Source organism: Lycium ferocissimum, chromosome 8, assembly GCF_029784015.1.
Source record: "Lycium ferocissimum isolate CSIRO_LF1 chromosome 8, AGI_CSIRO_Lferr_CH_V1, whole genome shotgun sequence".
NCBI classification, from domain to species: domain Eukaryota; kingdom Viridiplantae; phylum Streptophyta; class Magnoliopsida; order Solanales; family Solanaceae; genus Lycium; species Lycium ferocissimum.
The window spans coordinates 54,371,290-54,389,910 of NC_081349.1; the positions used below are offsets into that span (position 1 = coordinate 54,371,290).

General features: G+C 36.1%; 1 pseudogene; it reads right to left on the reverse strand.

Annotated features, from left to right (window-relative positions):
• Positions 1-3,554: 3,554 nt before the first annotated feature.
• LOC132066486 (uncharacterized) lies at positions 3,555-8,158 on the reverse strand (annotated as a pseudogene).
• Between the last annotated feature and the right edge of the window lie 10,463 nt (positions 8,159-18,621).

Genomic DNA, 18,621 nt, shown 5'->3' on the forward strand with positions numbered 1-18,621 from the left:
CAACTAGAGAACCACAGGATTTCTTACGACGAAAACGAGAGGCATAACAGGTCCTTAACTCACTAATATTAGTCTAAAAAAGTCAAAAATAAATAAAAAGACTTGATACTATTTAAACATTATAATAACACTTTAATACATCATATGAGAGTCCCCATCCATTAGATACATGATCAAAATAGTTTTAGGACACTTAATGGTCCTTAAATCACTAATATTAGTCTAAAAAAGTCAAAAATAAATAAAAAAAATTTGATGCTATTTATACATTATAATAATACTTTAATACATCATGTGAGAGTCCCCACCAATTAGACACATGATAAAAGACCTTAAGCACAATTAAGGTTGTCCTCAGAACAAGGATGTGCTTTAAGAACAATAACTTATTGTTATACTAATGAAAGTGCAGGAGGGTAGGGGGGGGGGTGAATTGTAACTTTTTCGCCCAGACAGTCGACTATCTAAACAAGCCAGTCGACTCATAAAGTAATGCAGGAATAAAAGTGCAGAAATTAAATGAGACCAGATATTTTATACTGGTTCAGATTCAATGTGAATCCTAGTCCAGTCCCCTTGGGTTGCAAGGGTGTTCTCTGCAGTTCTTTGTAAATGGTTTTGGTACAATGGTTGTTTGAATGGAGCTCCTATGTCTACACCAAAACCCTCGTAATCTTTTTGATACAATGCCTCACAAACTATACTATATCTCTCCTTTCTTTTTTTCTTACACTATATCACTCAGGAATACAATGTTTTATGAAAAGTAAAGCAGAGAGCTTTAGAGTATGAGACAAAAGTATATCTTTCTTCGTCTCTAGAGTCTTGAATTTATAGTCCTTAAATTGAGTAGCCATTAGACTCTTTTCAGAAAAGATGTCAACCCAAGAGAATTGATCCTTATAAATTAGGAATATTGAGGAACCTAATTTGCAAGAATAAAACAAGAGCTTATTAATTATGTACCGCTCATTTCCTTCTGTAGCATCAACCGTTATTTAATTGATACTTGTTTCCTTGTATATGCTGATAGCTATTTAATGCTGTACAGCTGCTTTCCTTGTGCGATATTGACCTTGTTTGAATGGTACTTGTTTCCTTGTATATGCTGATTTGGTCCAATCCTGGAATCTTGATGATTTGCGCTGATTGTCCTTTGAGTAAAATCTTATCCTTGTTCCAAAAATAAGCATGGGCTTATTTTCTTTGTTCTTCATGATGATTTCCCTTTGCAGCCGACTGAGCTTCACTTGGGCTTTTATTCTTTTGCAGCCGACTGAACTCTTCTCGTCCATTGGGCTTTTGTATGTCCAATGGGTTTGGTGGACCTTTGAGTTTGTTTGAGTATAGTACTTATAAAACACAATTTGTCATCATTAAAATCATAGCACTGACAATCTCCCCCTTTTTGATGATGACAAAAAAATACTCAAAGCAATTGTAGTCAACTTCCCTGTTTAGTAGTGAACTATAGTCCGTGAATTAACACTCCCCCTAAATGGTTGACTATCATTCAGACTTTAGAGTGCCTCCCCGTGAATATTTTACTATCATCCAGACTTTTGAGTGCTCTTTTCTCCCCCTTTGGCATCAATTAAAAAAAACAACACAAAGCATAACAACAAAACAGACTAATATAAGGATTAGATCATATGGCCGGATGACCAGCCCAAAAGGAGTCAAATAGGTTGAATAGACAGCCATAAAGCATAGTCTAGTCCTAGCAAATACCAAAAACAGAATACAGTCAAGATGGACTTAGGTCCAAAACAAAATATTTTCCAAAACGAGCAAGCAAAACACCACAACATAGCTAATCCTACTCCCCTTCAGAGTGATGCTCCTGTTATTCCTCCTGCTGCTGCTGAGCAAAGGACCTAAGTAAGTAATCCAAGGTGTTAACCATAGCATCCTTCATGGCATCCAAAGTGGCAATCAACTTAGCAAGAAGACCATCAACACTCCCTTGTAGCTTGGTAGCCAACTTATCTGCTTCCTTTAAACCACCATCAATCTTTATACGCAGCCGAGCAATGTCAAAGACTTGCCTCTTTTGAGACATCCTAGACTTTTTCCATTTGAAAGTGAGTGGAAACAAGGAGATCTTTGAGGGAATCGAGCTTGTCATCTGAAGCTGATAGTTTAGCAAGAATGTCAATAGAGTGACCAGAAGGGGGGTTCGAAGAGGAAGGTTTGGATTTTTGGGAAACAGGAGGACAGGAAATTTCAGGATCCTTATCCATATCTTTCTTTAGAACCCAGACATCGTCAACACAAAAATATCCCATACTGACAAATGCTCTAGAGTCATAGCACTGCTTAATAGAGATAGGGAGTGGTCAGCAAGATTGACATGGTGGGCTTCCATGATTCGAGTAATGAGCATACCATAGGGCGGGTTAGTGGGATTAGAGGTCGATTCTAACATATGGTTCACGACCAGGGAGGACAAATGAAGCTTGCATTTTTTAACCAGACAATAGGTAAGGAGAGTGTCACGCTGAGTGAGAGTTGACAAGGAACCTACACGAGGCATAATGGTGGTGGCAACAATGTGGGCAAGTACACGAGTTTCAAAGGACAGATTTTTAGGACCTAAGTGAGTCGGGAGAGGACCAGTAGAGTCAAGAGAAATAAACCGCTTGGCCTGTTCATAGGAGACCTCAAAGTCTGAGGGCCAAGAATTGTGAGGTAAGGCAGAAAAACCAGAGCTTTTGATATTGAACATTTTATCAAAGCCAGAATTCTCAAACGAATACGAGTGCCAAAAATAAGGGTTTCTAATTCATCATCCTTGGTGGCTCTAAGATTAGCATAAAACATGCGAATATGGTGTTCATAGCCTCGAGGAGGAGCATAGGAAAAGAGGTTTACCCAGCCTTAAAAATAAAAAAAAATGTTGGATATGACAATGCAAAGACGAAACAACATCAAAGTCCACAATGTGACCATGAGCAAAATATTTACCTTTAAGGGAGTGAAATAGGTCACAGTTTGGGGTAGTCCAAAAGTTTTGACGGTCAAGAAAGGCCTTTTCATAATCAAATTTGAATTTCTTGGAAGACTAACCCTATTCTTCATCAGCATGTTCTCGTTTAGTGGTGGAAAAAGGAGATAAAGAGTTGATAGAGTTTTGGGGTGAGGAATCAATAGACCTATCGGAATCTAACTTAACAGGGGATGAAGTTTTGCCTTTGTTTTTGTTTCTAGAGCTTTTGCGAGTGAAGATGGAAGAGTTTTTTTGTGCTTTAGCATGGCTGAGAAAGGTATGGAGAGAAGAGAGAGGTTTGAATGAAAGAAAATGGAGAGGGTTTTCGGTTTTAATGGCGTATTTTGGGGATGATGAAGAGTCAGAGAAGGTGAAGGGTGACGGGTGTATGGGGAAGTGGAAAGACGTGGTGAAGTGGTGAAATGACGGACAAAGAGGAAAAAGTAATTATGACATTTGTGAAAAGTTGTGTATATGGAAGAGGTTTGGAGGCTAGTAATAAATGGTAAGAATTAAATCAACGAGAAAGAAGGGAAAATTCAATAAGTTACCAAAAAAAATGCAGCTATATAGGTTTAGCAATAATTCCTAAAGATTCTCTAAGCATGCAAAATCTTTCCTCAAGTAAGGGTTTAGTGAAAATATCAGCAAGTTGATTTTCAGTGGAAACAAACTGTAATTCAATAGATCCCCTAAGATCATGATCTCTAATAAAATGATGTTTAATATCTATATGCTTTGCTCTAGAATGATGCAAGGATTTTTAGACAAACATATAACACTTGAGTTATCACAGAAAATTTTAACAGGTTTAAATAGTAGATCATAATCACTTAGTTGATGAACCATCCATACAAGTTGAGCACAAAGATTGCCCAATAGCAATATATTCAGCTTCAGTAGTAGAAAGAGAAACACATCCTTGTTTTTTGCTATGCCAGGATATTAATGATTTTCCAAGTAGTTGACAAGAACCACTTGTACTCTGTCTATCATCTTTATCACCTGCAAAATCAGCATCAGAGAATCCTTCTAATTTGAAGGGATTAGTTTTAGGATACCGTATTCCATAGGAAATTTTTTCAAGCAAATATCTAATTATTCATTTTACAGCACTAAGATGAGATTCTTTAGGAGTTGACTGAAAACGAGCACATTTGCAAACGCTAAACATAATGTCCGGTGGACTAACAGTAAGATACAGTAAAAAGCCTATCATTCCTCTATACTGAGTTTCATCAACGGCTTTACCTGTATCATCTTTATCAAGGGAACATGTGGGACTCATAGGAGTTTTCATAGCTTTAGCATCACTTAATCCAAATTTGTGAACAAGCTCCTTTGTATACTGACTTTGACAAATGAATATACCTTTGTCAGATTGATGAATTTGAAGTCCCAAGAAAAATGTTAGTTCGCCCATCATACTCATTTCGAATTCACTTTGCATGAGATCAGAGAATTCCTTACACAAAGAAGGGTTAGAACTTCCAAAAATAATATCATCTACATAAATCTGTATAATAAGATTTCCAGAGGAAGCTCTTTTGATGAAAAGAGTTGTATCAATTTTTCCTCTAGAAAACTCGTGTTCTACTAAGAAAGTGCTTAATCAATCATACCAAGCTCTAGGAGCTTGTTTAAGACCATATAAAGCCTTAGTTAGTTCGAACACACGATAGGGGTATTTAGGATTTTCAAAACCAGGTGGTTGTTTCACAAAAACTTCTTCTTCAATAAATCCATTTAAGAAAGCACTTTTAACATCCATTTGAAATAATTTGAAACCTTTAAAAGTAGCACAAGCAAGTAAAATTTGAATAGATTCTAACCAAGCAACAGGGATGAATGTTTCATCATAGTCAACTCCTTCCTGTTGTGAGTATCCTTGGGCAACCAGTCATGCTTTGTTTCTCACAACTTCGCCTGCTTTATTTAGCTTGTTTCTGAAAACTCATTTTGTTCCTATTACTGATCCTCTTTCAGACTTGGGAACTAGATTCCATACTTTATTTTTGTCAAACTGATCTAGTTCTTATTCCATTGCCTAATCCAATGATCATCCTTTAAGGCATCATCTACTTTCTTTGGCTCAAGTTGAGATATGAGAGCCAAATTTGCATTATTTTTGCAGGATGCTGTAGTTTTCATTCCATCATTTATTTCTCCAATAACAAACTCTTTGGATAATCAGGGTCACTCCTCCATTCATTTGGAACAGGTCCAATTGTAAGATTAGTAGGCTCATCCATTAAGAAGTAGTTTCTTTTGGAGAGCTACTCTGGTCAGTTGAAGGAGTAATCATAGTGACTGAAGGTTGACAAATATCTTCATCTGTATATTTTTCTTTCTAGACCAAGCGATTAGTAGCATAAAAAATAACATGAACAGATTCTTCAATAGATTTAGTGCGTTTATTAAATACTCTATAGGATCTGCTAGTATTTGAGTAACCAACAAAAATACCTTCATCACTTCTAGGATCAAACTTACCAATGTTGTCCTTTCCATTATTGTGCACAAAACATTTGCACCCAAAAGAATGAAAATAATTAATATTGGGTTTCTTACCATTCCATAGCTCATAAGGAGTTTTCTTAAGGATTGGTCGGATCAAGCACCTGTTCAGTACATGACATGCTGAGCTTACAACTTCTGCTCAAAAGTGATGTGGCAGACTGTGTTCTAAAATCATAGTTCTTGCCATGTCTTGTAAGGTTCTGTTCTTTCTTTCAACAACACCATTCTGCTGAGGAGATCTTGGTGAAGAAAAGTTATGTGCATAACCTTGTTCATTGCAGAAATCCTCAAAAGCTTTATTTTCAAATTCTCCTCCATGATCACTTCTTATAGAAGTAATGTAGTATCCTTTGTCACGCTGGACTTTCTCACAAAAAAACTTAAAATTATTTAGAGTATCATCTTTATGAGCAAGAAATATAACCCAAGTAAAACGGGAGAAGTCATCAACAATAAAAAAAGCATACCTTTTTCCTCCAATGCTAGCAGTTCTAGTAGGACCAACAAGGTCCATGTGTAAAAGCTGCAAGGGTTTAGAGGTAGATACAATATCTTTGGAATTGAAAGAATGTCTTGTTTGCTTAACTTTCTGACAGGCATCGCATATATGATCTTTTGAATAATTTATTTTAGGCAAGCCTAAAACCAGATCATGTTTAGCCAATTTCTCAATAAGTCACATGCTAGCATGCCTAAGTCTCTTGTGCCAAACCCAAGGGTCTTCTCCTATTGAAGCCAAATAGATATGCCCAGCTGGACTTTTAACAGAGTCTAGCACATACACATTCTTTGTTCTGCTACCAGGAAGAACTTCTTTTCCAGTTTTGTCTTCTATGACATAGCCTGTCTTTCTAAACTTCACTTCTAGATCAGAGTCACATAGTTGACTGTCACTTAGAAGGTTATATTTGAGTCCTTTGACAAGATAAACATTAGTGATATCACAAAAATTATTAAAAGAAATAGTTCATGTACCAATTACTGTTCCTGTTGAGTTGTCACCAAAAGTTACTAATCCGCCATCAAAATCTGCGATTGATTTGAACAAACTTTTTTCGCCTGTCATGTGACTGGAACACGTACTATCTAGATACCATTTCCCTTTTGATTTCTTCTTGTGGTGTTCCTGCAAAACAGAGTAGTTACATTCTTTTAGGTACCCAAGCTTCCTTGGGTCCTTGAGGTTAGTGGTTTGATGATTAGTTTTGGGTTTCCATATCCAACCTGGAGATGATGTGTAATGAAATCTACATTGAAAAAATTTATGACCCATTTTTCCACAGCAAAAATATTTTTGAAAAGAGTGTTCTTCAGTGATTGATTGAGTAGTCGACTTATTTTCAGAATTGTGAGTTTCTTAGAGACTTCCTTTCAGTTGTTTGAAAAGTTTTATTGGACTAATCTGTCTCCTTACAATAGGTTGACACACCCTTAGATTTTTCCAAAGTTATTACTATCACTGATAGGACTTTTTCCAGTTGACTTGTTGTTACGAGTCGACTGGTTGGATGTCACTGAGCTATGACTGGTGGACTTACGCAACCCGTTTAGTTGCAATTTCAAGTCCTTAACTTCTTCTTGAAGAAGATCCTTTTCTATTTTAACTACTTCTAGTTTAAGTTCCCAGTCCCTTTTTTCTCTTTTAATTTCCTGTACTCATCAAACACTTTATTTAAATCTTCTAGAGTTTGATCAAACAATTCTTAAGCTTCCCTACAGTTAGAACAATGATAAGGTCTTACCTCGCTTGTCTCACCAATTTCCATGAAGCAAATGTTCTCCATTTCTTCTTCATCATCTTCAGAGGCCTCATTTTCACTCCACCTGCTGAACGTTTTTTGCTTTTGAAAGTTTTTCGATGGTTTTATTTTTGCCTCAGGACATTCAGATGCAATATGACCATATTTTCCACATTCGTAGCATTTTCCATCATTTCTTTGAGCAGTAGAAATTTTACCTTTTCTGAAATTTGAACTTTCTTTTCTACTGTTTTTTGATCTTTTCATCGCTTCAATCACATGCCTGGAGATCATGGCCACTTCTTCTTCCTTAAACTCATCATCAGATTCTTCAGCTTGAGATTTGAAGGCAACCACTTTTTTCTTTTCATCCTTCTGATATCTTTGAATATGATTCTTTTCAAATGCCATCAAATTTCCTCTTAGTTCGTCATAAGTGAAATTGTCCAGATCTCCATCTTCCAAGACAATTGCCTTTATTTCCCAAGTCTTTAGTAGACTTCTAACCAGTTTTCTCACTTGTTAAGAGTTGGTATAAGTTACTCCAAGAGATTTGAGTTCGCCAATGATCTTGCTGAATCTAGTGAACATTGATTCAATGTTCTCATCATCCTTCATATTAAAGGCTTCATAATCATGCCTCAGTTCGTCAATTTTGGTTTCCCTCACTTTTGATGTTCCTTCATAGGTGACTTCAAGTTTATCTCACATTTCTTTTGCAGTCTCACGGTTGGATATTTTGGCATACTCATCTCCACTAACAAAGACAGTACAACAGAGCTATTACTTTAGCATTTGTTGACAGTGTCTCCTGTTGTTCTTTAGTCACATCATGTGACTCCAAATCAATCTTTGTATCTGTATCCTTTGTATCCACATTTGGAATAAGCTTAGGTCCTTTCTTGATCATGATCCATGCTTAATAATCTGTTGACTGCACAAAGATCTTGAACCTTTCCTTCCAGTGACAATAGTGTTCACCATTGAAGTATGGTGGTCTTGTTGTGGAGTGCCCATCTTGCAAGATTTTTGATATGCAGCCATTTGATCTTTTCTCACTTGTGGTTAAGCAATGAAATGTGAGACCTGACTCTGATACCAATTGAAAGTGCAAGGGGGGGGGGGGGTGAATTGTAACTTTTTTGCTCAGACAGTCGACTATCTGACCAAGCTAGTCGACTTATAAAGTAATGCAGGAATAAAATTGTAGAAATTAAATGACATCAGATATTTTATACTAGTTCAGATTCAATGTGAATCCCATTCCAGTCCCCTTGGGTTGCAAGGGTGTTCTCTGCAGCTCTTTGTAAATAGTTTTGGTACAATGGTTGTTTGAATAGAGCTCCTACGTCTACACTCAAAACACTCGTAATCTTTTTTATACAATGCCTCACAAACTATACTATATCTCTCCTTTCTTTTTTTTCTTACACTATATCACTCAGGTATACAATGTTTTATGAAAAGTAAAGTAGAGAGCTTGAGAGTATGAGACGAAAGTATATCTATCTTTGCCTCTAGAGTCTTGAATTTATAGTCCTTAAATTGAGTAGCCGTTAGACTCTTTTCAGCAGAGATGTCAACCCAAGAGAATTAATCCTTGTAAATTAGGAATACTGAGGATCCTAATTTTCAAGAATAAAGCAAGAGCTTATTAATTTTGTACCGCTCCTTTCCTTTTGTAGCATCAGCCGTTATTTAATTGATACTTATTTCCTTGTATATGCTGATTTGGTTCAATCCTGGAATCTTGATGATTTGCGTTGATTGTCCTTTGACTAAAATCTGATCCTTGTTCCAAAAATAAGCATGGGCTTATTTTCTTTGTTCTTCATGATGATTTCCCTTTGCAACCGACTGAGCTTCACTTGGGCTTTTATTCCTTTGCAGCCGATTGAACTCTTCTCGTCCATTGGGCTTTTGTATGTCCAATGGGTTTGGTGGACCTTTGAGTTCCTTTGAGTATGGTACCTATAAAACACAATTTGTCATCATTAAAATCATAGCACTAACAACTAATTGGATAGTAGTGATATGATTAACATTACTTGTGCTTAAACTCTTTGGATCATGTGTCTAATTGGTGGGGACTCACATATGATATATTAAAGTGTTATTATAGTGTTTAAATAGTATCAAGTATTTTTATTTATTTTATTTTATTTTATTTATTTTTGACTTTTATAGACTAATATTAGTGATTTAAGGACCATTAGGTGTCCTAAAACTATTTTGATCATGTGTCTAATGGATGAGGACTCTCATATGATGTATTAAAGTGTTACTATAATGTTTAAATAGTATGAAGCCTTTTTATTTATTTTATTTTATTTATTTATTTTTTACTTTTTAGACGAATATTAGTGATTTAAGGACCATTAGGTGCCCTAAAACTATTTTGATGATGTGTCTAATGGATGGGGACTCTCATATGATGTATTCAAGTGTTATTATAATATTTAAATAGTATCAAGTCTTTTTATTTATTTTATTTTATTTATTTTTGACTTTTTTTAGATTTGGGGTTCGGGGTTCTTTTTTTTTTTTTTTTTTTTTTTTTGATCTATTGGACTTGTGCAAAATTAGCAGGCTTCTCGTTCCAATAGTCACCTTTATTCCCATGGTTTATGATCAACCCTAACGGTCCATCATAGATCGTGTCAATGATTAATTATAGATCATAGTCGTTTATTATCAGTTATGTCTATTAATAGACCCAGCACTCTTAGCTTGATTTCAACTGTCAAGCCACGTAAAATAAAATAAAAAAATCTGAAATTTACAACGGTAACAATACACCCATCCCTATATAAAACCGACTCAAAATTGAAACTCTTCCATTTTCTCTTTTGTTGATCAAACACCTCCATAGTCTCTTTTCTTGATCAAACTCTGCCATTATCTTTTTTCTTGATCAAAACACCCAAAATGTCTCAGCTATCCGAAACATCTCAACCATAAGATCCCGACATTTGTTTCTGAGATGAATACACTGTCTTGAAGACATCACGCACCTCAAAGAATCCAGGTCGCAGATTCTTTAATTGTGCAGTTGGAGCTGTGAGTTTCTAATTCCTAATGTATGCGTTTTTTATGTGGTTTCAGTTTAAAAACCTCTAATTGATTGCTATTTGTTTCAGGAATACGGCAGCTGCGACTATTTCAGGTTTATTGATCCACACCCCAACAAAACACCATAAATATCTCAAATGACCCCAAGACCTAGCAGTAGCCGAGGTGAATCTGAGACACCAATATCAAAAGGCTTAACCAAATTTGAACTGCAAAATAGACTTAGAGAATCTTTAGAGAACGAGGAATTACTTTAATCGTTGTATAGAGAATCTGAAGAAAAGAAGAATCACTTGAAAGTTATGTTGGGAGAAGCCAAAAGTAAAACAGAGGTTGATGGTGGCTGAAGTAAAAGAGAATAGACTAAGGATGTTTTTGTATGGTTTATTAGTGATGTTTGCTATATGGCAATATGTAATAGGGCTGTGGTGGGATTGGGTATTTCATTTTGGCGTATAAATAATTTTGGACAATATGAAGCGGGTTTTATTTATATTAAAAATATATGTGTTTGTCCTCAAGCGTTATAACATCTCTATTGAGTTTGTGTATAAACTTCATTCATAGTCGATAATAGTATAGATAAACTCACAGTCGATGATCAACAATCATCATTGCAGATAATAAGGTTTCATGTCACCGATAGATAATTATATTAAAAAGTGACTTCTACTTGTAAAAATAGTCATATTTGAAGACATCCAAGTTCACAATGAAACAACAAACTTAGATATATAACAATCAAATTAATTGTTGTTAAACAATCGTATTTGAAAACATCCAAAATATTTATGCACATCCAAATTCAAAAGTCAACAACACAATTATAAACAAAGGTTTCAATGATCTAACCTTCACATAAATTAATCCAAAACAGTCAAAATTAATTATTTGTTAAAACTGTCAGACATTAGTACTGATTGTTTGTCATCTTCCACTACACACATTCAGCAAAAACTTAATTGTTTGTTACAACCCAAATAACCAAATTAGTTGTCTTAAGAACCATTAATCTGGGCGAGGACGCCCGACACAACTTTTTTAGAGTCAAATTCAACATCAGCTTGACTTGTCTCATTAGCATTCTTCTCATTAACCTGAGCAGGGACATCTGCTGCCTTCTTAGCTTGAGTAGCTGGCATGGGGAGCTCAACCTTCTCGACCTCAACCTTCTCAAGTTTCTCAACTTCAGAAGCAGGTCTAGGGACCTCAACCTTCTCATGAGTAGCTGGTCTAGGGATCTCAGCAGTTGGCCTAGCACCTACATTCAACTTGTTGATAGCAGATGGCACCACAGGTGCTTGTGCTACATTTTTTAGACATAATTAAAAAGAATGCAAATCGTATACAACATAATTACAACAAAAAATTCAAAATGTTCACCTTTCTCTTTGACAGTCTCTTTATTATTCTTCTTTGCCTTCTCGCTCCTTCGAAATTTTTTTGCCTCTAAATAAGCGAGAAGAATATTCAGAGACTCCTCCATCTTATCCACACACTGCATCTTGTTACGGTTCGCTTTTATGCGGGTTAAGGCATAAAAGCTACTAAGAGGTTGTTGGTGCTCTAATTGAATTTTAGTATTTTTAGAGTTGCCACCTAATTTATTATGAAAAACTAGAAGAACCGGGTTTAAAGATTTTTTCAAAAAATAAGTAAAAATCTTTTGGACCAAAGTTCGAGGTAAGGGTTCTGATGATCCCCTAGGGAAGGTTTTATGCACCCTAGTATTAAAGATCCATAGAATACGGTTGACCTACGAGCTTCAATGTGTGATTAATGTATTTATTTGCCAAAAAGAGAGTGTTTTGATTTTTCCGCAAAAAGTCATTCTTTTTCATATCATAATCATGGTTCCAAGAAAAAATTTGACAAAAATTCCCTCCTTTGTGGGGGGGGGGTGGTTTAAAAATCCACGCAAGTGTTCAACTCACTTCGTTGCCGGACTAAGACACACCCGATATTTCTCCTGAGTAGAGTCGCTACTATTCTAGTCCTAATGAAATGAGTTTAGTTCTTACAGGTTTTATTATATGTATATAAAAATAGGGAGTATATCTCCGATTCGCATACTTATATATATAGAAGAAAAATGCAAGTGTTGTTTTTTTTTTATTCAAGCTCGTTTTCAAACCATTGAAGCCCATAAAATCAGGCCATATTCTAAGTTCCAATATCTGTTAAAATCAGCCCTCCAAGCCGTCCAATTTCAGTCCAGTTTTGGTGTTGGGCTTCCAGGCCCAACATCTTTTACCCAAAAAATTATTCCAAGTCCAAGTCTCAACGGTCCAATTTTCTTATCAAAGTCCAAAATATCCAGATTGGTGTACCCCTTAATCATAGCCCAACCCTTTCTTCATCAGAAAAAAAACGTCTTTTTGGCCCCTTTTTTATCACACAAAAAAACTTTAACAGCTTCATACTTAAGGCGGGAAGGTTCTTTAATCATTTTTGAAAGAAGTAATCACTTTGTTTTGGACTTAAAACCATTTCTTTTAGGTAAATCCCATTTCCTATCGCTTTTAAACCGCGACATTTTTGAGATAAAAACTAACTCTTGAAACCTCTTAAGCTTAGGAAAAATCATTAACCATATTTGAAAATCGATTTGTTTTGACGACTTACCAAAATTACTAAATGTTTTCCTAATTTCTAACATACATAATGGGTTCCAATAATCATATATTCGGTACATATACAAAAGATATACATGGCAAATATACATAAATGGAGAAGGAAGGAAAGCGAATTTTTCAACTGATGGGCCTACCAAAACCCATCAGTGCCATTTTCACCCATTGGTTGGGCCTTCAAAACATATCAGCTTCCATTTTATTCATTTCCCACGGACTCGATCAAGGAGGATATTAGGCCTTTGGCCTAACAAATTTACGTTGTAAGAATACCCCCAAACAATGGGATTTTCATGCAAACAAAGAGAGAAGGGGATGTACATTAGAAAGCATCTAAAATATTCTAAGTAAAGGAATACATAACATACCAATTTGTCAAAAATAAAACAAATCACTATGTTTGGAAGAAAATTTAGACAGGAAGACACATATTAATATTTATAAACTGAGGTAAAAAGAACAAGTCCAGGATTCAAGGTTATGGGCCTGACATTACAAAGCCCACGTGAACACAGAAAATGGAAAAAGAAACAGAGCCCAAATTTGCAAATAGCATAGAACAGATCACCAGATTTTTATCCATAGAGTAAGTATACACTCTTTCCCACTTGGTATACCACAGATGTACACAGCTATAGAGATGCTAAAACAACACCAAGAGGAAAACTTTCACTTTCTCAATCCTAATGTCACATAATATCCAAGGGATTTCATGAATCCCAGGCATGAGAGACATTAGGGAAAGCTTAAGCTTAATCCCCAAGTGCTAATTTGCCTCCCTATTTATGTGCTAAACTTAGTGATATACAAGAGAAGGAATGTTTGCATACACAGATATACCAGGCCAAGATCAGTTCACAATTACAATTACTTAGGCTGATAAAGTCCTAAGACTAAGTTCATACCTAACAGCCCAACTGAATCTAAAAGAAGTAAGGGAAGGAAGAAGGGAGAGAGATGAAGGCTCAGACTTCAATCAGCAAAATGGACAAAGAATAGCAAGCAAAATTTCCCATGTGAAGATCATCAATCAAAAGAAAACCAAATCCAGGTTTATATTCACAAGTGTAAGCAGTGTTCAGCAGCAAATTATAGAATTTCAAAGACAACCACTTAATCTATCACGACCCAACCCACGAGTCGTGCTGACACCTACTATATTACTAACCTAGTAGGCGAACCCTTACCAACTAAACCCAACATTAAAACGTTGCGACAACAATCCTTTAAAAATCACAAAATTTAAGTAAAAACTTTGTATAGACTCTGTTTTGAAATACTATAAAACTGAAAAGAAATTTTCGGGATCTAGTCTAGACAGGTATAAGCGCTCCTACAGTACAGGAAGACAAAATAAATGACACAGCCTCTGCCTGGAGTGAGATGAGCGAGGCTGTAGGAGAATGCCTGATAAGTCCACACGGTGAAACTTCAACTAAAAACCTGCAACATATCTACACCCAAAAAGGGCGTAGCAAGAGTAGTATCAGTACACCACACGTACTGGTAAGCATCATAGGTCGACTAAGATTAGTTCACGCAACACAATATAAAGTCAATAAGATAAGCAGATAAGTCAATGAACCTCGAGATTCAAAATAAAGGTTATTAAAATATCACCCCTTACCTTTCCACTCTCGATGTTCACTTCTTTTATTTCCTAGAATTTACAGGTATTCTACTAAATCACAACCGTTACCTCCCTTTCGTCCAACCTAGTAACTCCTCCACTCCGCGCTCATCGTATACTCTAACTTCTATCCTTTATGCTTGTAAAGTTTCACCCACTTAAATTACTTACTACAATACGATGCACCTAGGGAAATGGATCACTATCTGACAATCCGCTGCTATACTTAACTTATATTAATCCCCTCTCCACCAGACTCTCAGCGAAAACATAAAGATAAATATGCAATATCAACAACAGGAGAACACGCATGTATAATGTAAAATTATGAGATGTAGTGCAATGCAAAATGCGATGCAAGGGCCCATACACACTGTACATACATGCTATCTGATGCCATTGCTTTCGTAGTCATGACCTGCAGGGGACTCATGGTGTCCATGTACCACTCGTTCTGGAATACTCCTCGGACCTGAGCACAATCCTCCGCTCCAGAACGAACCTCGGATGCGGATCCAAATCATATATATATATATTTCACGTATTCAACTCAACGGCCACAAGGCTAGATAACACAATGCCCACACTCAGCCTTGCCTGCTACCTGTATTTCCTCATTAACCATGCAATGCAACGCACGATGCGATAGGTCAAACCAATCATAATTCCTGCCCTTGATGGGTGTAATGCCAATCCAACTCAATATAACTCTTTCAGTACAAACCTCTTGTTTTCAAGGAAAAACAACCATAAGAATATCCAACACAATTGGGTATAAAGATGGAAATCACCCCCTCCTAGGGTTGATAAACACGGAGTAACCCCTCAGTGATAATAGCACTTTCTATTAATAATAACTCATTATTACCCTAGCCATCATTTACACAATAAATTAGTCACATTAAAAAGTATGTCCATCTAAACTCCATGTCCGAAGACCTAATCATGCAGTCTCCCGTCAACTCTAAAAGTATATACGATTCGCTAATCAAAGTCTAACTCAAGCAAACCATAACCTACCTTTTTGACGAATAACTATTTGAATCTCCAAGAATTGTTCATCTTATTAGCCTTCATCGGAATCCATGAGCAATAATATTCGTAGGGAATGGTGGGGAGGAAATTAGAAAGGTTTCTTTTTCTTGGTGTCAAGGGTTTTTCTTTCATATGGAAGCCTAGGAGCATCCCTTGAGGGTCTTTTGTTGAAAAAGGAGAGAAAAATAAACTAAGTAACCAAAAATGGGTTACTGCCCCGCGTGGACCGCTGCGGCGGTTGCTATGCAGCTATAGCGGTATCGCTATGCCGGTCCACTGACCGCTATAATGGTCCACGTCTTTTCCTGGCCCGCAATTTATAATTCTTTTCGAAATTGATTTTTCCCACTCCCAACCCTTAAAACACATCATGGAGCTTGTTATTTACGACCCTCGACCTAGATTGGACATGGTTTCGCAAAATATTAAATAATGACTAGATGGGTCGTTACATAATCTCACATGACTAAGCAATATTCATCCCACATTCTTCCTTTAAAAAAACTACATATCTTTTATAGCTAATGTTCTTAGTACAGCCAAAGCCCTTTAAATACAACAATTTTCACTCTCCCTTTTTTATAGAAAACAGTCATCAAGATGTGTTGTTGTACTCTATTCCAAAATCTAGACAAGTGAGTCTTCAAGACAGCAATGATTCCACACTTAATTCATGATAACAGACCATTAAGAAGAGACATGATCAAAGAAGGTCTTACATGCAATCTGCTCATTTTATCAGCCCTCAAACAGACAAACTTTAATGACACAGTACATAGCACAAGGGACTCACATAGTTTAAACCCTGAGGCCATAAGTGACAAAGTTAGACTCTAGGAACTCAAGTAGTTAAGTAGTTCAAAGGGGACCAATATAAGACCTTCAAAACACCATGACTTCTTAAGGAAATTAAAACAAAAACTGATCCACTCAAAGGATGAAGTGGCAGAAATGCCCTTTTTCAGTACATTTTAAAGATCCAAATTTAAAGAGTGATATGAAAGTTGTGCCACACACAAGACTGCCATAGGCAAATTGTTGCACTTACCAGACTCAAAAGGCCAAAGGGCAAGCATGCCAACAGTTTTGAAAATAGGTAATGTATAATACAGTTTAGGCTAGACCCTTCCATGGGCAGATTTTAAAAAAAGAAAGCTTGTTTTAAACAACCTCAACATAGCAGCTTATACCTTTACACTACTTCACAAAGGAAAAAAAAATCTAGCCTTGGCAAGAAATAGCTAAGCCATTTTACAAAAAAGAAGATAGCACAAACAGTTTGAAATCACATAGCAAAGAAAACTGGATCAAGACAAGATCAAAGTGAACTTGTCATAACTAATACACTTAACAGGATGAGGTCAAGTTGCATTAGATGAACTTATTTAGCCAAGAAACAACTCTACATCCTATATCCATTCAACACACATCCATTTTTTCCTTCCTTTCTTTAAATAGAACATGATTCAAATGCAGCCTAAGTAAATTAATTAAAGTCAAGGCATGTCTTATATAACACAAGCTTTTCCTCTTCTCCTTTAGAGATAGGATAACAAACAGGCATAGTGGCTATAGAAGTTACTCAACACTCAAACAATTAATTCACTGTATAGAGCCATATGCCATCATACTTTATCACAATCATCTAGCACATTCACAGGTTCCTAAGCAAGGTCCCATACTATCCTCATACAAATTCTGCCAGGCTTCCAAAGTGATTCAAACATGAATTCTTATTAGACTAATTAACTGGATTGAACATCTTTCAGGAAAAGGAAAAAGATATCATTGTTGCAGACTCACCATGTAAGACTTATTATACAAATCCCGACATCAATAAACTACTAATCTAACTCTACTCTAGATGGAAAACTTCACACTATCAAATAAAACTTCAACTCACCCTATCTGAATCCATTAAGCTTGTCTCCCTTCTTATTTAAACCCCTAGCAAGCAACAGACCTATCACTGAAAGCTATACTTGACAGAATTTAAAAAAAAGTTTAGACAGGTTCCTAGTTTCCAATATTATCTAAATCAGTTAACCAAAGCTAAATGAACCCAAATTAATCTTATTTAGCTAACAACCAAACAAACATTAAGCACATGACTGAATATAAAAACAAGAGAACTAAATTAAGCTAAACATGATAAGCCTAAACACATTAAAGGATAATTATACTAACAGTTTCATACTCATAAGCAAACTAAATAGAAGAGAAGTTACCTTTTGCGAGTGCAGCCACCAATCGAGATTCAAACTTAAAGATTTACTCCTCTAAACCCCAAACTCAAGCCACATAACTCAGCAAAAACAAGAACAAAGAGAAGAATTTCCCTTGTTCCTTTCAAAATTCTTTACTTGACTCAGAAAATTCCTTTAAAAGACTTTAAACAAACTTTGAAAGAAATCTTTAAGTATTTCGAGTCTTAATGAGTATATTTTTTAGAATATATTCAAAACTTCTTCTACAACAAAGAAAATAGGATCCTTTAAACAGAAAACCCCAAAACTTCAAAACCTTCTCTTATTCGATGGGGGATAACTCCCCTTTTAGGGGTTTCCTCCTCACATCTTCTTTGGAGGGTTAGGATTGGATGTAAAAAACGAATGAAGGGTCGGATCTTACCCTCAAAAAGTCGATCTTCTAGGTTCTTAGTGAACCAATAGCAACCCGAGGTTCAAAATCACAAACGACCAAAAGCAATTAAAGATTTACAAAGCATCAACGTTTAACGTTCACAAAATAGAGAAAAACATGATAATAAGGACGAGATAACACCTCGTTTGGGTAGAGATAGGTGAAAATCGGAGGAGGCAATTAATGCTTTACCTCAAATCGACCTAACCAAGCCTGTAAAAAGCCTTACTAGCTTTGTAACTTCGCCAAAAATGGCGGAATGACGACATGAGAGGGAAGGTGGCCCCGTGGCAGCTAGGGTTTCCCTCAAAAGAAACCCTCCCAAGCCCCTTAAGGCTCATTTGCCTCATCTGAGAAAGG